We start from the raw sequence: 22625 nt of genomic DNA on the forward strand, positions 1-22625 counted from the left end.
GGGTCGCCATTTCCTTCTCCAGGGGATCTTCATAACCCGGGGATTGAACCCGAGTCTCCTGCAATGCAGATGAATGCTCTACTGGTGAGCCACCAGGGAAGCCAAGCAGAAGGTTTGGGACAGGGTAATTATTAACAAGTCCTAAGAAATGAGCTCCTCCCTATCAACAGAACTTCATGTCAATTCAAACCATTGCACATTTCAAAGGACAAAGCAGTCCTTAGTGTTTCATCCCCTTAACAAATACTGTAATCCTTTTATATTCCGTAAATGTTTATTGGACAAATACTATTCCGTCTCTCACATGGAGCACTGTGGTATCATTACCTTCTTCCAAAAAGCCTTCTGGAAGTTTAATAACTGATGGTGCCAGCTCTATTTTCCTCACCTGAGCATCATGATGCCTCATTTTCCCAACCTGGGCATCAAAGGGCTCTTCCTCCCAAGGGCACATCGTGGAAGGCACTTGGATATACAGATACAGAAAAGAAAGGCACTCCAGGCCTGGAGTTGTAGCACCCCAGCTCCACACTGATGACTATGGTCCTCCCTCCTGCCATGCATTTCTCATAAACGGCTGAGCCTGTTCTGATATTCTGAGTCTTTTCTCTGCACCACAATCTCCTCTTGTGTTTCTGATGCAGTGTTCCCTAGAACACACATTGACAAACAGAGCTGCTGAGCCCAGGCTGCATGGAGGTTGCTGGAGAGTAAAAGAGGCTAAGTTGGGGGTGGGAGGATCGCACAGGCTCTTCACTGAACCCCCATTTCCCTGTGTTTCCTGCTAGCAGAATTCTTGGAACTGGGAGCTTTTTCAAACAGCACCCCTATAAATCAAAGTGGCCCCCTCTACTTTGAGAATGCCTGTTTAGCCCGCAGCCACTGCAGCAGATTCTGCAGGTGCTAGTGCTGGAGAAAGTCTGGGAACCACAGAAGGGATACAGAGATGAGGGAGCCTCCCTGCAACCTCACACTCAGTACGAGATGGACAGGTAACCAGGTGTCCCACCAGCGTAGCAACCTCACATTCAGTACGAGATGGACAGGTAACCAGGTGTCCCATCAGTGTACCAACCTCACACTCAGGCATGAGATGAACAGGTAACCAGGTGTCCCGCCAGTGTACCAACCTCACACTCAGGTATAAGATGGACCTCACACTCAGGCATGAGATGAACAGGTAACCAGGTGTCCCGCCAGTGTACCAACCTCACACTCAGGTATAAGATGGACCTCACACTCAGGCATGAGATGGACAGGTAACCAGGTGTCCTGCCAGTGTACCAACCTCACACTCAGGCATGACATGGACAGGTAACCAGGTGTCCCGCCAGTGTACCAACCTCACACTCAGGTATGAGATGGACAGGTAATCAGGTGTCCTGCCAATGTACCAACCTCACACTCAGGTATAAGATGGACAGGTAACCAGGTGTCCTGCCAGTGTACCAACCTCACACTCAGGTATGAGATGGACAGGTAATCAGGTGTCCTGCCAGTGTACCAACCTCACACTCAGGTATGAGATGGACAGGTAACCAGGTGTCCCGCCAGTGTACCAACCTCACACTCAGGTATGAGATGGACAGGTAACCAGGGGTCCCGCCAGTGTACCAACCTCACACTCAGGTATGAGATGGACAGGTAACCAGGGGTCCCACCAGTGTACCAACCTCACACTCAGTACAATATGGACAGGTAACCAGGTGTCCCACGAGTACTAACCTCACACTCAGTAAGAGATGGACAGGTAACCAGGTGTCCCACCAGTGTACCAACCTCACACTCAGTATAAGATAGACAGGTAACCAGGTGTCCCACGAGTGTACCAACCTCACACTCAGGTATGAGATGGACAGGTAACCAGGTGTCCCGCCAGTGTACCAACCTCACACTCAGGTATGAGATGGACAGGTAACCAGGTGTACTACTGGATACCATCATGTCACAATGGACTGGCTGGCTGGACAGATGGACAGACTGACAGCGGGTCATTGGGGCTTGCTGCTCCAGCCAGGGCTTGGTAGCGGGGTATGTTGGCGGGGGGCTATGTTGGTAGCGGGGTAGCAGGCATGATTGCTGCCTCTGGAGACACGCTGACAGAACGCAGCGTTCCACATGACTGCCAGTAAGCCAGCTCTGAGGAGATTGTTTTTTGGCTCCTGGGAGCCAGGAAAGGCTGTCTGAGTTGTATAAACGACTGTCTCAGACAGCACAGTGCTAATGATGGCCTCAAACTAGGGCCCCAGACTGTTCCCAAGGACTTCACAGAGGGAGCGGATGAAAGGCATCTGGGCAGCTCTGCAAACCTCCTCCTCATTATGAGCACGGTTCCAACACCTCATGGCACCACAAGGGCCTCGCTGTTCCTGTCTGCAGCCTCCCCTTCACCGGAAGCCCAGGCTTTTCCTCAGGAGCCTGGGGGGCCCTCGAGGTAGGCGAGTCAGCAGGCGCACCCTGGAACAGGCACCCTTCCCCGTGAGCATTTTCACAGCACTGATTCCACATGCCACTCAGCCACCCTCAGCATCCATTTCATGTGTGAGCACATCAGAGTGGTCAAGACCATGGGCACCGAATGAGACAGGCCAAGGTTTGACTCCCAGCTTGCCACTCATTACCCGTGTGACCTTGAGCAAATGCTAGAATCTTTCTCAGCACCTCAGATTACTCAGATGTGGGAAAAGGATAAAAAGAAAACCTACCTCCTAAGAGCTGGGAAGAGTATATGAAACATTTCATGGAAAGCATTTACATGAAACATTTGATGGAAAGCACTTACCGTGCCTGGGATGGGGTAAGCACCCAATCAGTGTCAGCGAGTACTACCAAGGTCATTGTTGCAGCACAGGTTACAAAATACACACATACACACACACACACACACAAGGACTGAGAAGCAAATCCCCAAGCAGAGGTCTCTGCCCTGCGCCAGGCACATGAGACCTTGTGCTCCGAACCTTTTAAGCCTCTGCTTAGACCAAACAATGGCTACCACCCCCAACAGCCAGAAATACTGTCTTTCCAATCTGCTTTTGTGTCTCAGGTTCCCTTGGCAATGGACAGTGACACCTAGATGGAGATGGTTTTGAAGTTGTGCCCAAAGTGTCTCCCTGCCTTGGGAGGGCTCAGGGCCAACCCTGTTTCACACCTGGCCCCCACTGCCATTCTTGCTGTGTCCCTGAGCCTGCAGACCTGGGGTTCTCAGGCTGAGGGCCAAGTCTTCGGCTCCAGGTTCCCAGAATTGAGACCCCAGGCACTCAGTTACATCTACAGTCCGTCTGTCTGTGCACGTTCCTATTGTTGGTGCAGAGGAAATTCTACTGTGCCATGCCCCATGTTTGTGGCCTGGCCTGTAGTTGGGAACTTTCACCTTCTCAGAAGATGGAAAAAAGCCCCTACCTTCCTCTGTACACCTCACTTCCTCGCAATCATTAGGGTGTGAAAAAGAGCCTCCCCTCCATGCCATTGTCTGGGTAAGTGGCCACTCTGTAGACCCCATTATTCCTCAGGCATAGCCTTGAGGACAGTGATAGGATGACTATACACTGGCAGAATTTTGATCTTGCAATCTCTCTCTGACTCCTTTCTACTCAAGGGCTAGTTGAGATACTGGCAGAGAACAGAACATCAACTGAAAATCTGGTTAGGACCTCCTTAGCTGGGTCTCTTGGCAGATTCTCAGACCCCTCCCTTCCTCCAGAGAGCTTCTCCTAGCTATGGTTGGCCTGTACCAGCATCTCCCCAGGGTCTGTCCCCACACTCAAAGACCAGGAAGGACAGCCAGGACCTGTGGCTGCCATGGTGTGTCTATAGTACCTCTGCAGTCCCCAACCGCCTGTGGCCCCAGGATTCACCCTCTGTGTCCAGGGTCACTTTCCCCCTCCATGTCCCCATCCTAAAAACCTCTGCCTGGCAATCAAATATCCCTCCCAATGACTTAAAAAAAAAAAAAACAACAACGTTGGCAGCACTGCACAGCATGCAGGATCTTAGTTCCCTGACCAGGGATCGAACCCAAGCCCCCTGCAGTGAAAGCACAGTCTTAACCGCTGGACTGCTGGGGAGTCCTCCAGTGACTTCTTGGTTCCTCCCCATCCACACTCAAAAGCCGCCGCACATATGTCGTCACCCTCTCACTGTGTCTTCATTCCTCACCTTTCCTCTGGATCAGTGTCCTGACATCACCCATGTGCCCCAGTCCCCCTCACCTGATAAAACCTTTCTTGGATCCCCTCACCCTATCCTCTCATTTCTCCCCTCTTCTTCAATTCCAGTCTTCTTGCAAGACAAGTCTACACAGACTGCCTCCTCCTCTCATCCTTGGTTGGTTGGCTGGGCCTCAATTCTGCTCATGGTTGCAGGGATTCCCTGAAGCCAGGACTGTGTCCCCAAAATATGTCTTCATCCCCAGACATGGCCCAGGGCTTAGGACATGACAGAGGCCCAACAGATGTTTGACGAATGAATGAATGGACAAATGGACACAACTCATATGAGTTGTGCCATTCTATGACTTCATTTTCTCATCTGAGAATCAGGGAAGCAGGTAGTGCTGGTCCAGTCTGACACGGCATTGGTCCAAGACCTCCCTCTCCATGCTATCATGACAGGCAGGTGGTGACTGGCTGCTTATAAGGGTGCCAGTGACTGGGGTAGCAACATGAATCCCAGGCAAGCTTTTTCTTGCTCCGATTCCCTGGCTTTCTTTCAATACATCCCCTTTCCTTTCACTCTGTTGAGCACACCCACTCTGTTGTGAGATTTTGAGGTTACCTGAGATGATATTCATAATGTCCACGTCACAGGAGTTGGCACATAAAAGTAGAATCCTCATGGAGCTGTACTAAGCAAGAAAACTGAGGCTCAGAGAAGTTTGGTAACCTGCCTGGGATACCCAGCAAGAAAATGAGGTAGGAAGCTTCCATCACACTGGTCCCATTTTAGTTCTTTGGACCCCCCCAGACAAGATACTCTCAAACCATCTCTGAGATACAAAGGCCCAGGAAATCCCTGGAACCATACAGAACATTATTGAATAGAATTAAATAGAACTCAATAGGGCTACCATCACTTATTTGACTATCTCAGTGCAAAATACTCTGAGGCAAGAGCTTGCGGGAGTGAAAATGTATTTATTGAGCAATCAAATGAAAGTGCTCTGGGCCCAGAATATGCCCTCGTATAGAACTTACGTTATAAATACAAACCCAGTCTTATTCCAAGGTTTGAAATGAAAGATTTGCCTTTCAGTAGAGAATCTGCATTTCAACATAAAGATGTCTTAGCTATTCAGGAGAGATGCAAGACCTGGTTAATGCTGTATATTCACAGCATTTAGAAAGCCCGGGGATTCCAGAAGGCTCATTTCAGCCCAGAAGGCGACAGCACACACAGACAGTGCCCGGTGAAATATGTGAGTGTCACTGGCAGCATCCTGGCTACCGTCTCTAAAGGAAGTCTCCAGGGACAGCAGCAGCAGGGTCATCCTTTTGCAAGGCTGAAGTGGACATGTATGTTGGGGGAGACAGCAGCAAGTTCACTCCCAGGCCATTCGGTCAGCACTGAACACCTAGTACCTGTCAAGTGCCAGGTGCTATGACTGTGACAGTGAACTTTCCAGGCATGTCTGCCTCATGGAGCCCACATTCTACTGATGGAGACAGACACTAAGTAGAATACAAGCAGGTCATTGCAGATTGTGACACTTGTTATGAAGGAAATAGACCTAGTGGCATAATAAAGAGAAACCTGGAAGGGAGGTGCTGCTTTAGTCAGACTAGTCGGAACAGGTCAGGCTGAAGATACATTTGAGCTGGTATACGAAGGGTGAGAAGAATGGGCTGCAGGGCAAGGGAGACAGTATGCGTGAGAGTCTTACAGCTTAAGGGGGTCCAAGGGGGCCCAAAGAGCTAAAATGGACCAGCATGACTGGAAGCTGGGAAAAGATCACATGGGAGTCTGTAAGTTGGGGTAAGGAGTGTGGGTCTTGCTCCAACAGCAAGGGAAAACTTTGAAGGGTTTAAGCAAAGGGGCTTCCCTGATGTCTCAGATGATAAAGATTCTGCCTGCAATGCAGGAGACCCAGGTTCCATCCCTGGGTCAGGAAGATCCCCTAGAGAAGGAAATAGCTATCCACTCCAGTATTCTTGCCTGGAGAATTCCATGGACAGAGGTGGGCTACAGTCCAGGGGGTGACAAAGAGTCAGACACAACTGAGTGACTAACACTTTCACAAGCAAAGGAACAACAGGAGCTGATGAATATATGAAAAAGCTCATTCTGATCAGACAATGAATGGGAGGAAGCCAGTTACGAGCTATAGACCAAGCCAGGCAAGAAAGGCCTTGGATGAGGCTGGTAGTTTGAGATACAGAGAAGTAACCAGATTTAAGTTACCTCTTAGAAGTAGAAACATCAGGCTTTAAAATTAAGTAGAGGTAGATTCATTCATTCATTCATTTAACAAACATTGAAGATCAAGAAACAGGAGGTTCCTAACCATGGAAGAGTTGCTGGAACAGAGGCAAGGCTTGGGAGGCCTTAGATTTCCCATAGGTCAAATATATAGATACAGACATTTATCTGTCTGTCTGTCTATCTATCTATCATCTGTCTGTCTATCTATTTATTTCTAGTGATGCACCTTTCATGGAAAGACATTGCATTTATTCAACAAACAGATATGGACTACTAAATACTATGAAAATTTCAACATATAAATTCCAATTTACTTGCACTTTAATTTTATCACAACAAAGAGAATAGCCAAACAAGATCTCCTTCTTCTTCTTCTTATAATCCTACTTTCTGTCATTTCTCTGGGTGCTTTCTACCTGCATAATATATCTTCTTATCATATCACAGTCACTGCATCTCAAATAGCTGATAATTATCATATTTCTAGAGCCTGCTAACATTTACTTAGTACAGTGATATCCTTCTAAATATCCATGTGAGTCATTTCTTTCTTTCTTTTTTTTTTTTTTTAATGAAAATCACAGGTAGGTGCTCAGGGGAAAAAACAATCAACCTCATTAAGACAGCAGGGTGAAAACCTGAGAGCCAGACTCCTGACATCCTAAGAGTTTAGAGTTGGAGTTCCCGAGACCCCAAATTGAGTTTTGCTCCTTTTAGTGATAATGAATGTTAAAATCAAAGGCATCCTTTAAAACAAAGCCTTCAAAACTTGACCAGAAGTTGCTGGATTCTGTTGCTTTTGCTCGGTATGGGACTTAGTGATACCACTAGCCAGTTCTGAAAGGAGAAAGGTGGACAGTTGTACCTGTCCAACTTTTATTTCTTCTGTTTTCAGCAGATGCGCAGCCTCAGGCAGAATAAGTGACATTAGAAAACTAGAAAAGAGCCAGTCTGACTCTCCCAGTGCCAAAAGGCCTCCTTCAGGGAGTCTCTAGTGAAACCAGTGCCCCATGGCCTCTGGGTGGCCACTGTCATGGTCCACACTCAGCTGCCGCACACACACCTTGACTCCATAGAAATCCAAACCAAGCAGACCCTGACTCCACTGTCTACACCAGAGGAAGCAACAGCTGCCAAATCTAGGAGCAGAGCTGGGGAGCCACGGTTTTCATGACCTACCTCTAAAGTCGAAATTTCCTTTCCTGAATGGGGACATGCTCATGGTGATGGAAATATGGACATGGAGAAGACGTTAAGTGTCTTCTCTATTCAGCTTTCCCTTCTTGTCCCCTGGAGGCTCTCTCTCAACATATGAGTTCAAGAGTCATATTTCCCCTTTATATCTGTCAGCCAGGCCCATGGAAATCAGAAATCAATTCGTTTAGGCTGCCCCCAAACCAGCTGATAACACTAGTTCAGCATAAAGGCTCTCATGGAAAGCAGTGGAACTGGGGGCCATCTAGACACCAATAACAGCACGGAGATGGCACCCTTCAGAGTCAGGCTCCCTGGGGTCCCAGACTCTTACCCTTGCAATAGCTGACTTATTGGAGCTAGAATTGTTCACACCTGGGAATATATCTTTCCGTTCTCCTTCTATTTTCTCTTGTGCATATTCAGGAATACTCAGAGCCAGGGAATGTGATTCCTCTTGGGTGAACAGAGCTAACTGGGCACATTCAGAAGGGAGAAATTTTCCCCATAGCCTATAAAATTAACAGCAATAGATAACCAAATAAAATGTGCTTGCCACCACTCTGGAGGTGCTGTGGCATCCTCCTTTATTGGCTCATAAAGCATCACCCAGCACTCTTGCTCTGCTATTGACAGCACCAGTGACAGGCTGAGCTTTCAGCTCACTAATTGCAATGTCCTTTTTCCAGGAAACTCTTTCTGAAGGAATCAAATTTCCAGTCCCCCAGTGATTCCTTCAGGAGCCACTACCCACTACTATCTCCAATATCTATCTATTGTAGATAGATCTCTCCAATATCTATCTACTCCAATAGATACTGGAGATGGCTATTTCATAGCAACTTTAAGATGGTATGACAGGACTGCACAGGGGAGGCAGATTCTTGAAGATGCCTGTGTAACAGGAAATGCTAAGATGGGAGTCTTCACTAAGGCACCAAGACGTGATGGAGACCAGATGCCCAAATTGAGTTTTACTTACTAGTGGGGAAACATCAAAGTAGGTGATTGGAAAGGACTGGGTTGTTAGAGATGAAAGAGAGGATTTTTGAAGAGGATTTCTGAGTTGGGGGTCTCTGTCAAGGGGAAAGGTTGGATGACCTACCTCCCACACCAAGCTTAATAAGAGAGGCTTCAATGGTACCATCTACAGTACAGATGTGTGTGTTCTCTACAGCTGGGGGACACAGGAGGCTCACAACTGATGTCTCATGCCTGAGAAAGCTAAAGCAACCACTAACCACCACCCCCACCCCCTTCAAAAGCAGGACAGTGGTGCACAAACATGGAACCCAGGGAGGGAATGTCAGTCTGCTGTCATTTTAATAGGTCTCCTTTCCAAGAAGGTAGCTAGCCAATGTAAGGGATCCTTCCATAAGCCACTATGGGGATCAAAAACTATGGAAGGATTGGGAGGAGACAGTTAAAACTTAGGCATGGCCTCTGTCAAGAAAGTGTCAGTTACCCGGTCCAGCAGGGTAATCTCCAGAGAACTCATGAAGTCATCTTCCATGTCTGACAGATGAAGAAGGTACAAAGCCATCTTCAGACAGTATCAGCTAAGTTAGGGAGATCCTGCCATCTGCTCCCCCTACCTGCCCCACTTTCCTCCCTCCATTCCAGAATGATGGAAGAGCACAGCTAGCAAATAAGGAAGGAGGTGTGAAGAAAGAGAGAAGCAGGACTGCCCTGCCCCTCCTTGGACTGCAGAACCTTTAGAGAAGAATCAGCATCAAACCAAGTGTGAAATTTCATGATTATATAGCCCTGTACTCTCTTACAGAGAAGGCAATGGCACCCCACTCCAGTACTCTTGCCTGGAAAATCCCATAGGCAGAGGAGCCTGGTGGGCTGCAGTCCATGTGGTCACTGAGGGTCGGACACAACTGAGCGACTTCACTTTCACTTTTCACTTTTCACTTTCATGCGTTGGAGAAGGAGATGGCAACCCACTCCAGTGTTCTTGCCTGGAGAATCCCAGGGATGGGGGAGCCTGGTGGGCTGCCGTCTATGGGGTCACAGAGAGTCGGACACGACTGAAGCGACTTAGCAGCAGCAGCAGTACTCTCTTAATGATGGAATCTAGACTGTACTTTGGTTTAAAGTAATCATATGACTTATTCTTGCCCCTTAATTAAAGAAAGTCCTGGTCCTGTCTGAATTTTCACCCCACTGAGGTGGAAGACTTACTCCTATTGAAGATGTTTGAAAGGACAGAGATATCAGAAATACAGATGCTTTTTTAATTACACCCCAGGGGTCCTGTTTATTCAAAATACCAGATTCACCAAGTTAGAGCAGAAAGGGAAGGCTTCATTTCATCATCCATGGTTGATGGCTAATTCTGCCAGAAAGCCCTACAATTAGCAGCTGATCCCTTTGGGATATCATGCTCGATCTAAGATGAAAGCTTTAGTCCCATTGGGTCTTGATATTTTCCTTACTGTGGAGAAAAGCCCCACCGAGCTGGTGGCTTTATGCTCACAACAAAACAAATCTATATTTGGGGTTGTTTATCTCGATTTGCAAAGATAATTTGGGGATATATAGAAAATCCTAAAAGCTTCCAAAGAGGTCATATATAAAGGAGCGGAAAATTGGATAGCAGCAGATCTCCAAAGCAATACTGGTATTTAGAAGTCAATGAATCAGCACCTTCAAGAGTCTAAAGAAAATCTGTTCTCACTTAGAGGTCTAAAGCCAGCCTGTCAATCAAATGTGAGTGTAGAATAAAGATATTTTCAGACATGCAAGGACAAAATATTTATTTCCCATGGCTTCTTTCTTGGGAATCTGCTGGAAGACAAGCTGGTATAAAAAAGGGAAAAAAACAAAAAGGGGGAATCCATGGGATTAACCCAGGGAATTCAGCCCAGGAGTGAGGATGAGGGGCCATACCTCAAGATGAAGTTGCCCTGAAGCCTCAGACAGCAGCACTGAGGCGGGCCTGGAGCAAACCACCCGACTGGAGTGGAAGGATTAAGCACTCCAGGAGACAAAATGAAACTGATGGATTATACGAGAGATTCAAATACTTGCAAAGTAATATCAAAGGCATAAGACAGATATGATAGAGCACATAGGGGAAAAAATCAATGCTAAATACTAATGTAATTATTTTTTCTAAAAAGGGCAGATATTAATATTAGTGTGCCTGGCATTTGCTTGTCTGCCCTCATAGCCATTCCCTGCCCTTCTCTGCCCTGTTCTGTACCATGGGAGCTAGGTGGGGTTGACTCCTGCTGGCTGCACTTCTCAATTGGCTTCTATCTGTATTTGGCCAAGAAAGACGAGGCACTATAGGGAGATGGAAGGCGAGCAGGAGGAAGAAGCCAGGGTATTTCTCCCCCTCATTCTCTGCTTTATGTGGCATCTCTCACAGGAGTGGCATCTCTCACAGGAGTGGCATCTCCCACAGAGGTGGCACCTCCTCCATGGCTTTGACTCCTCTTTGATAAGTCTATTTTGGTTCCACCTTTGGCCCACAGCCTTGGCTCTCCAGGCTTAAGCATGATAGCAGCTTCCTGTTTGCCTCATCTTCTCCTGTTTGGCTTTCCAGCTTTTCCATGACTTGTTCAAACCAGCCAACCCTAGAGGAAATCAACCCTGAACATTCATTGAAAGGACTGATGCTGAAGCTCCAATACTTTGGTCAACCTGACACAAAGGGCCCATTCATTGGAAAAGACCCTGATTCTGGGAAAGACTAAAGGCAGGAGAAGGGGGTGACAGAGGATGAGACGGCTAGATGGTATCACTGACTCAGTGGACATGAGTTTGAGCAAGCTCCAGGAGATGGTAAACGACAGGGAAGTCTGGCGTGCTTCAGGCCATGGACTTGCAGAGTTGGACACAACTTAGTGACTGAACAATATGTATATATACACACACACACACATACAACAAAGTCTCATCTACTATATCAGGAAATCAATATATACTGCCTAATACTGGTGAGTCAGGAAACAGTGGTATAAACATATTATTTAGAAACATGGTGGCAAATATGAGAAGAAATAGCTAAAAGGTTTAAATAGATCTCCTTTAAGGGTCAAAGCTGGACAGATGACTGGTGAAGCAGAGAACTACTGTATTTTATTACAGATAATATTTGATGATTTTAAGTAAGTAAAGAATTACTTTACTTAAACAGTGGAAACAGTGGCAGTCTTTATTTTGGGGGGCTCCAAAATCACTGCAGATGGTGACTGTAGCCATGAAATTAAAAAACACTTGCTCCTTGGAAGAAAAGTTATGACCAACCTAGACAGCATATTAAAAAGCAGAGACATTACTTTGACAACAAAGGTCCGTCTAGTCAAGGCTATGGCTTTTCCAGTAGTCATGTATGGATGAAACAGTTGGACTATAAAGAAAGCTGAGTGCTGAAAAATTGATGCTTTTGAACTGTGGTGTTGGAGAAGACTCTTGAGAGTCCCTTGGACTGCTAGGAGATCCAACCAGTCCATCCTAAAGGAAATCAGTCCTGAATATTCATTGGAAGGACTGATGTTGAAGCTGAAACTCCAATACTGTGGCCACCTAATGTGAAGAGCTGACTCATTTGAAAAGACCCTGATGCTGAGAAAGATTGAAGGCAGGAGGAGAAGGGGATGACAGAGGATGAGATGGTTGGATGGCATCACTGACTCAATGGATATGAGTTTCAGTAAACTCCCGGAGTTGGTGATAGACAGGGAGGCCTAGCGTGCTGCAATTCATGGGGTTGCAAAGAGCTGGACACAACTGGACAGGAGCTGGAGCGACTGAACTGAACTGAACTGAACAGAATTACTTTGATAAAAGTCAAAAATAATTTTTTTAAAAATGATTCATTCTGGCGGTTTGCTAAGGGATGACATTAAACTCACTAACCTATAGTTCATAAAGCTGACCTTTTGCCCCCATGTGGCAAAATCAGGGCACTTATTTGTTTTGACTTCTGTCCCCAGTCCCACTCCCCACAACACCCTGAAGCCCCTGGATGCTGGATCAATGGTTTCTTCTGTAAATTTACCTTCTGTGAAGCTTCATCTAGTGAAGCTCAAGTCAGAAAGGTGAACTCATTTAAAACTACTGTGTTTCCAATCACTGTTTCTAAAGTCAAGCTGCACTGTGGATAGGTAAGTTACCTGCTCACCTCCCCAATCCAGGAGTGAGGGAGAGGCAAGGAGAGGGTAGAGAGAGGGGAGCAGAGGTGCAAGCCCACCCCATCCCCACCAGGAGACAGCAAAAGTGACCTCTTGAGTTTTCAGATTCACGCAGGGAAACACTGCTCCTTGTTGCCTTCACTACTTGGGCTGAAACTTCCTTTTATTTGATGAGCTAATCTGAAATGTAAACTCCCAGAACAAGTCAGGGGTGGTGGAATGCAGCGGTGCCATTCCTGCCGCGCTCACTGTCAGCAGAGGGGTGATCATGGCAGGCTGGTTCCTGCCGTCTGGAGGATTCCTGACTCTCCAGATGAGTCCTCCCATCCCCCATCAGCATCTGCTGCAGCGTGCTCTGCAGAACCTTCCTTCTGTGCAGAGTTATTACTGCTGTGACACGGAAGGTTCCAGATCAAATGACTATGCAAAATGCTGGCTAGTTTTGGTTAAGCGGAAAAGAATTGTGACTCAGGACTTCTCAGGCCTCTGATGTGCATTGGAAACCTCTAAGAGTGAAGTATAATTATAGCACTGGGTAAACCCGGTGCCTGGGGAGCCCTCTTCTGAGAGGGGCAACCCAGGACCAATGTTCCACGGAACCTGCTTTGGGAGATGTTTCCATCAAAAATCTTCTCCAAGTTCCTTAGCTCTGATCCTTCAACATAATGGAATTTGCTCAAATTGTTTCTAGAGGGTTCTTCCAATGGGATTATGGTGGCAGGCTCTCCACGGGTCTGCGCAGCTGCACACAAGAGCTGGGTAAGTGAACTCATGGCTGAGAGGGTGATTGAGCCACCTAAAGCATCCTTAGCCCAGCAAGGTGAGTCTTCCTCAAGTTCCCATGAGCGAAGACAGCCTGTGCCACCACTCACCCAGGTACTGCACAGCACCCACAGCTCCCTGCAGGCCACGTGCGTCCCCACCTCTGTGCTCTCCCTCATGCCGGTGCCCCTTCCAAAACATGGGTCCCTCCTTCTCTACTGTCTTAGTGTAAGCTCACTTGAAAGCCACCTCTGGGACAAGCATTTGGGTTCGAGTAGGAGGTGAAGAAAATCCTGAAGTGAGAACAGTGACCCAGAAAAGGGAAGGCAGGAACAGAGGGTACTTTCTCCCTTTGTTGGGTGGGTGACTGGGGCAGAGTGCTGCTAGGGCAACTCAGGAGTGTAGAATCCACACCTCAGAGTTGTCTTCCCCATGGGCGAGGCACCTGGGGTATTTATACTCCATCTCCTGCCAGTCATTGGTTGATGGCTGTTGGGGGCAGCAGCATCAATTGCCCAGCCTTCTCGCCTGCCCTTCACAGCAGAGGGAACACTAGTGGGAAGAGAACACACCCCAAGAAAGAAGTGCAGGTGCTGGTGGCGGGAAGCTGGGCCAGTGTGCACTGAAGGAGCTAGGCGGGGGGATGTAGGCGAGGCCTGGACAGCACTTTCTGTACCTGCCAGGACACGCTCACTGCCCACCCACTAGCCCCCACCACACACGCATACCGGTAGGCCCTTCAAGGCATGGTCCTTGTTTGTTTTGTCCCAGTGCCTAGCTCAGCGTAAGGATTTGTTGAATGAACATACTCCATTCTACAGAATCAGTCACCCCCCTACCTAGTTAGTTACGTACCGTCCCCACGCTCCTCTCTAACCACACTGAATGATAACTGTCAATGTCCTTGTCCGTTTTCCTACTGAACTGTGACTTCTTGAGAAAAGGACCCTTGTTTCCCCAGGGCCCAGGCCCATGGTGGGTGTTCAATGTGCCGTTTCTGAACTGGACTGAATGGAACCGACTTTCCACTAGCATCCGTGGGATGGAGAACCTGGGGTGAGAAAGGACAGTGTGCTGTCGAGGGTGGATGAGCTCAGCACCAGCCTGGCTGCTGAGAAGCCTTTGTGAGCCGCACTGAGCCTGAGGGCCAGATGGAGCCCCTGTCACCCTCCCCCAGCTATGCTGGTACCCACATGATTGGCACGCCTGGGCTGGGCCCTCAGCCCCACCTGGGATTTGTGCCTCCACGCTGTTCTCCATCACAGCCCACAGACCCACAGACCCAGTGGGCAAGGGAATGAGAGGACTCTGGGTAGGAGATCTGTCTTGGACTGCTCTGCAATGAGGGGAAACCCATGGAGGCTGGAGGGAGAGAAGGCATCTCTGGACTCACTGAAGAGGGGCTATCTTCCCCTGAGGGTGAGGCCCCAGCCCTTTATGCTCACACAGAATCTATGGGGACCATTACACCAGCCTGGATTCCCATAGACAGGACAGTGTGTCTTCCTCTGGGAAATCCTTGCCTTGCCTGAATGGGAATTCAGAAACAGGACTACTTAGACAATCATCATTAAAAAGAAAATAAAAGCAAACTAGCATCGCAGTCATACTAAGGGCCTGTGCATTGGCTAAAATATCAGTCTCAGATGCTTCATGGAATTAGCTAAAGCAAATTCCCATTCACTAGTCAGGCACAGTTGCAAAAAACGAGGAATAAAACCCTCCAAGGTCAAATACACAAGGCTTGCCCTTCCTGCCACAGGTTTACCCTTTGCTACTCAAAGTGTGGTGCATGGACCAGTGGCATGGAGTTTCACCCAGGAACTTGTTAGAAAAGCACACTCTTAGACCCCAGCCCAGACCTACCCAAGCATAATCGGATTTAACAAGCCCCTGGGTGACTTACATCCACATTAAAATCTTTCTCAGATTTTAGTCTGAGACACCTTTGCTCAGGCTCACTCCAGTGGCTCAGGATTTTCTTCTTTAAACCCTGAGAAGCTCACGGGTTTGCCAGTCCAAAATCTTGACTCCCACCACATCGGTCCATTCTGCTGCCTGCCATTGTGCTGAGAGGGAAACCCATGGCCCTTGGCCTCCACTCTCGCTATTCCCTTTAACCAGAGTTCTCTCTTCCCCCCAGCTCCCTTCTTAGCCTGGCTAAACTATCTTCCAAAACTCAGCTTTTAGGAAGCTGCCCTTGACTCTCCGGGCTGTGAGAGGCACTTCTCTGGGCTCCCACAGCACTCAGCCCTCAGTCCTGGCTTAGCTGTCACACTGGGAAGTTCTGCTTACTTTTCTTTCTCCCCCATCATGCTGGAAGCTGTGCGGTCACCTTTACAGAACCAACTGCTAGCAAAGACACTTAAAACATCTTGGGTGAAGAGAACTGAATGTTCACTGGATGCTTTTCTGAGGACTTAATTGCCCATCCATTCTGGAGAAGCCCATGGCAGGGTGGATCTAGGATTGTGCCCCCAGCCCACTTCTGGCCTGTCACAGAAATCCTGGAAGCCAAAGTGTGTGGAAGTCTTGGGAACTGTCAGCCTGCCACCCCCACAAGGCAGCTCTGAAACACACATACTTTTCCTGTCAATCGAGTCACAACTCTGAAAGGCAGAAGGCACCAAAGCCAGCCCTCAGTGACACTAGTGAGCTGCAGGAGGGCAGGTTGATGCGGGCTGTGCCTTCAAGGTGCACCAAAGTGCCTTCAATAAATAATAAGCTCAATATCTGGGGGCGAGTTGATATTTAGGCTCCTTTCCGTGAATTTTTGGAGGGACAATTAATGTGGCTTTAAAAGAGCAGCCATGAACTGCGTGTGGACAGATGCTGGTTGAAATGAAGGCCCAGAGCAAAGCAACCATCACGGGACAGGTTGGATGCAATGCATAACCCTCCCTGAAAAGAAACAGAATCTCCTCCATCCCAGAGCCTCTCCACTCATTTAATCTTCCCGAGAGCTCAGTGAGATAACCATTATCATCTGCATTTTACAAATTAGAAGTTAGAAGCTCAGCATGGTTTAAAGGATTATCTGAAGTCCCAGAGCAGGTGAGTGTTGGGGTCAGGATGGAGGTAGGAGCAGTGAGAATGACTGTTGGAGGCTGGCCATCTCCAAGGACATCTTGTGGAATCCTGCAATATCAAGAGCCTTCTGATGACCACTGGGAACCCAGCTTATCCTGAGCAATTTCCTTCCCTTCAAAAATAGCTAAGTGAACTGTTAACAAAGCACCCCAGGATCTGTCTGCTGCCTTCTAATGATGGAACAGGCACAAGATAGAGTGTGTATGAAGTCAGCTGGCTTATGAGAATGAGATCGGTGGAGACTGGAAGGACTGGTCCTCAGCAGCCCTGGCAAAGGGGAGAGGAAGGCGCTGTGATCAGGTCCAGGAGGGGTGAGGAGAAGCCAAGCAGCTGTGCAAGGCCCTCGGAAGGGCCTCTCTACAGGGGACTGTAGACAAGTTACTCAGCATTTCCAAGTCCCAGCTTCCTCATCAATAAAATGTGATCATTATGTCAATCTCCAGGTGAGACTATCATAAGATAAAATGGGGATAACCAGTGAATCCTCCTCGGGATAGATCTTTGAAAACCAGTGTTATGAGAGCTGGGTAGAAGGTGACCAGAGCACCAGCTGTGGCCCAGGAGTCAGAGGAGGTGGCCTTCACGGGGAGGATGAAGAGCCGGGAGTTTGCTTTTGAGAAAGAGAAGCGAGGGCAAGGAGTGCCAGGCTGGCCAGCTGGAGTGGGCCTGGGATGAAATGTGAGCAGTGAAACTCCCTTTAAGAACTTCCATGATTCTGGAACCATTGAAAGCTGCTGCCCTCATAATCTTCTTCAGGAAGGCCTACTGTGAACCTGAACCCTTTGTGAAGTCCCTGTAAACTCACCAAGTCAGCACACTGAGCACACTGTGGAGGTGATCCATGGGAAGACAGGAGCCCTGGGGGGACCAGCCTTAAGACCCTGAGAGTGAGCAGGAATCTATACGGGCTGTATTCCTGTGCATGCACTCTCAGTCATGTCCGACTCTTTGAGACCTCATGGACTGTAGCCCACCAGGCTCCTCTGTCCATGGGATTCTCCAGGCAATACTGGAGTTGGTTGCCATTACCTCCTCCAGGGGATCTTCCCAACCCAGGGATCAAACCTGTGTCTCCTGCCTCTCCTGCATTGGCAGGAGGATTCTTTACGACTGAGCCACCTGAGAAGCCCTTTATTCCCAGGGCTGCAAAATTACCCAGAATGATGTGTAGATCTTTGAGGAGGGAGTAGGTCCAGCTGACAACTGCTCACATTCGTCAGATCCACAACTGTCCCAAGAGCTTCGCAACGCTTGTCTTTCTTGCCTTCTTTTTCTCCTGCATTCCTTTCCTGAACATTCTCTGCCTATCACAAGATCCTCTGAAGGTCAGAAATCAGAAATTCATTTTGCATCAAGCCTGTCCTCATCACAGGAAAGACATAAAAAAGAATATTTCTTTTTTTTATGAGAGGAAAGTATGTGTAATTCCAAGGTCCTTGGGTACCACAGGACACGGGTGCTCCTGTCAAGAAGGGACAGAGCTGAGGAGTAGATCTGAAAGTTAAATAACTCCAAGTGGGGTTTCTTCACCACTTTTTTTTTTTTTTTAATAATTCATAGTACCAGACAGGTTGACAACTTATTGAAAATGGTTCCTCACCTGGAAAGTGCTTATTACTCACAGTGTACCATCTTTATTACATCGATACTGACATTTAACACTCAATAAATCTCCTCTCCTTCCATGGAGATGTGCCTGACAGCCAACAGGAGTCCCTGTCTTTTCTCTGCTTTCCAGCAGGTTTTGGTTTCAGGAACTGTGCTCAGCCCCCAGGTCCCTCAAGTCCAAGGCAAATCTGAGTGGGAAAGGGCAGTCCTGGGATTTCCTTTGTCCAAGTTGGGCCCCTTCCCCGACCTAGCCAAACCTCTGGTCTGCTAACAGCAGCTGATACATCCATGTAACAGGAGTTGGGTAAAAGCTGAGTAAGTGAATGAGGGAAGGAAGGAATGTCACGGCCACGTGCCACTGCATGGGCTGCTATGACAGCCGAGGCCCCTCCCAGTCCAGCCTCCTTCTACCACCCGACTCTCCACTCTCTCCTGCCCTGGGAAGGACCAGCCATCATCTCCCAATAAGCCAGTATGCCCCCCAACCTCTCGGCCTTTGCTTATGTGTTTCCCTCTGCCCCAAATGCCTGATCCCCCGTCAAGTCCAAGTCTAACGCCTCCTGCTCTGTGTATACCCACCCTGCCTCCCACAGAAACACTCACTGCTCTCTGGCCTGTGCGCCTGTATAACCTGGCACAGATCGCACACAGTTCCACTCAGCACAGCTGTCTGTTACTTCCTGAGATTCTCCAGGAAGGGGGTGATCTTTCTCATTTCAGTGTCTGACTTATCGAAGGCCCAGAATTAAACCATATACAGGTAGCCCCCAGCTTTTGGAAAGTTCACATCATGCCACTTTATTTTCATGAAAGACCTAGTTAGTTAGTACCTGTTTTCACTAGTGGAAAGAAATCCAAAGAGGATTTTTGCCTTTACAAAAAAAAAAAAAAAAAAGATGAAAAGCAAAAATAGAATTCAGCATTTATTTTGCAGCAAACCAAATAATCTGTTGCCTCACTTAGAGGCAGTATCACCCTAAGCAGAGAGAGTGGCACTACCAAGCTCCTTACTTGGGAATTACACTCAGCCTCTCAGCCTCAAGCCGCCGTACCTTTGAACTGTGTCCGTGAGCAACTGTGCTTTATCTCAGTTTATTTTGTGCATCCGTTAGCGAGATGTGTCTTCAGGTAACTGCTTCTTAGCTTTCCACTATTTCAGTTTATGAAAGGTTCAATAGGAATGCTCTATTTTGGGGAAATGTAGAGTGAATGAATGAATGGGTATGTCACCTTCTTCCCTGCCTTCTCCCCCTTCTTCCCTTTCTCTCCTTACTTCCTCTACCTCTATCTGGCAATTTCACAGACTCTTCTTTCTTTGGGTTTGCTAAGTCCCTGAAATGGTAGATTATGGTAGCTAACATTTTGAGCTCTCAAGTCAGACAAATATATCTTAATGACCCTGCCTTGAAGCTTACCAAGTAAGGGATCTCTTAATCCCTTGAGCCTTAACTTTCTTATCTATAAAATGGGGATAATAATATACAGTGTATAATAATATACATTAGGTGGTTGGAAGGATCAATGAGGTCATGCATGTAAAGTGCTTGCATAAGCTATGCTGCCTGGGAACATAGAAACTGTCCCCTGCCCTGGGAGGACAGGAACTCCCAGTGTCCCCAGTGGGAACTCCAGGGAAGCCCCAAACATTTCCAACAGTCATAGAGCACTTATGATATGCCAGTTATTGCTCATTGGAGCCTCCAGATGATCCTCTGTGGTAGGAAGAATAAGGTCCCCAGAGATGTCTACCTCCTGACCCTCAAAATCTTTGAATATGGTCTATTATATGAAAAAGGGGACTTAAGTTTGCTAATCAACTGACCTTGAGATGGGGAGATTATCATGGATTACCTGGGAGGGCCCAGTGTAAACATAAGAATCCTTACAAGTGAAAGACAGGCAGGAGTGTCAGAGTGATTCAATGTTAGAAAGACTCAACTACTCTTGCTGAGTTTGATAGAGGAAGACAACCATGATTTAAGGAACACAGGCAATTTATAGAAGTTGAAAAAGACCAGAAAACAGATTCTCTCCAGAGCCTTCATGAGGAAGATGATGTCTATTTGTCTCCTCTGTTATCCCTGCCAGCTGCGTGAATATGGAATCCCCACACAGGTCTCTCCCTGGAGGGAAGGTGTGATCACGTCCAGTCCGGCCTGCATGGTGGAGATTTGGGAATTAGATGTGGTCCCTTAGCCATGAAAACATTGAAGATTTAGGGAACATTCTTAATTTCTCTGTGCTTCAGATTTCTCATTTGTATAATGATAGGAACAACAGCAAACACATATGGGTGTTTACCAAGTGACAGGCTTTGTTCAACAAGCATTATATATGTTAACCTATTCCTTATAACAACCCATTGAGGTAGGTATTATTGTTATCCTATCCTGGTGGCTCAGTGGGAAAGTATCCACCTGCCAAAGTAGGTGACACAGGTTCGATCCCAGGTCTGGAAGACCTCCTGGAGGAGGAAGGGGCAACCCACTCCAGTATTCTTGCCTGGAAAATCCCAAGGACAGAGGAGCCTAGTGGGCTACAGTCCTTGTAGTTACAAAAAGAGTCAGACACGACTTAGTGACTAAACAAAAAAATTTTTCCAGATAGGATACTAATGCACAGAAAGTTTATATTGAACATCATACCCAAGGTCACAGAGCCAATGGTGGGAAGAGCTAAAAATTGAATACACCTAGTCTGGCTCGAGCCTCAGCAGTCCTACCCACTGTTCTATACTGCCTCACAAACATGGTTCACTTCATAGGACTGTTAGGAATTAAATAAGATATCTACATAACACACATTTATAATTATCATATAATAAAGTACATAAATTCCTGATATAATAAATATTAAACATTGGTTGACATGAAGGGATTGACAAATGGAGGGAGGCTCAGTGATGGAACCTTCCAGTACAGTCCAGGGACCTGCAGATTCTACTCTTTACAAAACGGGCGACAATGTGACCAGAGTCATAAGAGAATGCAAGCCCTCTACAGGACCATCTCTGACTTGTATGCCTGACCAGAAGGTCTTCCCCAGCAAACACAGCCAAGAAACTTGCTGATGCCTTTGACCGATGATGTCTCCAAATCACGTTATGTTGGGGCTGGTTCTCCTCGAGGAAACTGAGACAGCTCAGCATTGACTCTTAGAGGATCTGTCTGCTGGATCCACAATTGGATAAGGAACACAGCAGCCCTGTCACTCTGACACAGCTTTGCTCATCAGACCTGAAAGCCCAGTCCCTAAACATGGGCTCTGGAAGGTATTTGTGGGGGGTGGGGGGAGGGAGCAGAAGTATTGTGTTCACTGACACAGGGAGGACCACCCGTAGAGGTCAGATCTGGGACCCCAACACATATCCAGAGAGAGGTGATTATCTTTGGTCCATCTCACTTGTCTCTCTGGCCCACGTGAGGCCATCACCAGCAGGGAGGGCAGGAGCCAGGTCTGTGATGCCAGGTGACTCTCTATCAGAGGTCCTGGCCATACAAGGGTACCTTGCTTCTCTGACATCCCAGGAGTTCTGTGGGAGCTGCTCAGACATAAGATGTAACCTAGGAACCATTTGGAAGAGTCAGATGGCAGAAGAGACTCACTATCATCACACAACCATAGCAGTGACATGTATAGGCATGAACACCTTCCAGGCCTCCTTCCTGGCTCAGAGCACCAATCTATTCACTGAATGCAAAGAACAATTCTTCCTGCCAGATGGGGGAATGTATCAAAAACGCTCTCCCAGAGTATAACCAATTAAAGCCTGGGTTTTAAAAAATCCAACTGATTGGCTCAAAGAAGCAAAGCCTGGGCTGCAGGGGCTCTTCCTGCTGAGCCGCTTCTCTGTTTCCCAAAGCAGATCTAAAACCTCCCCACGGACTTGGTTTTCAGATGGCTATGTGCAGAGTCCGCTGATAATCTCCATGCTTCAAAGCACTTACCAGGCATTTTCTGATGCATATTCATTTAATCATTCAACACAATTTCACTTTACCCTTTAACCCCGGAATCTGAGCCCTGGGAAGGCTGACAGCAGAGTGCTACGGTGGCAGGTTGCACACACTGAGCAGTTCTGGCTGATGCAGCCTACACCACAGTCACAGAGGCAGACGAGAACGGGGACCTAGGAGGCACTCGCTCCCCTCAACAAGCATGACACTCTCATGTGGCCCCCGCAGCCACGCTGAGCCCGAGGAACAAAGTCTGCCTGTTACAGGCAACTCAAACTGACAGACTCGGTAATGAAAATCTCATCTCTCATAGAAGGAAAGAGTACCCGTGATCCATTTAGCATTGACTCAAAATTTGACTCTTAAATTCTAAAATGAATAATGAGTGATGAGTTTTATTGGCTCAACCAGAAGCAATGGATTAAAAAAAAAACAAACCAACTCC

The 22625-nt window shown here is 47.5% G+C and overlaps 1 protein-coding gene across 1 annotated transcript in view; it reads right to left on the reverse strand.

Annotated features, from left to right (window-relative positions):
- Positions 1-22625, reverse strand: part of GALNT18 (polypeptide N-acetylgalactosaminyltransferase 18) — a 353171-nt gene that overhangs the window by 201309 nt on the left and 129237 nt on the right. The gene's annotated exons all lie outside the window — the stretch shown is intronic.

Source organism: Bos indicus x Bos taurus, chromosome 15 (genome assembly GCF_003369695.1).
Source record: "Bos indicus x Bos taurus breed Angus x Brahman F1 hybrid chromosome 15, Bos_hybrid_MaternalHap_v2.0, whole genome shotgun sequence".
Classification (NCBI taxonomy): domain Eukaryota; kingdom Metazoa; phylum Chordata; class Mammalia; order Artiodactyla; family Bovidae; genus Bos; species Bos indicus x Bos taurus.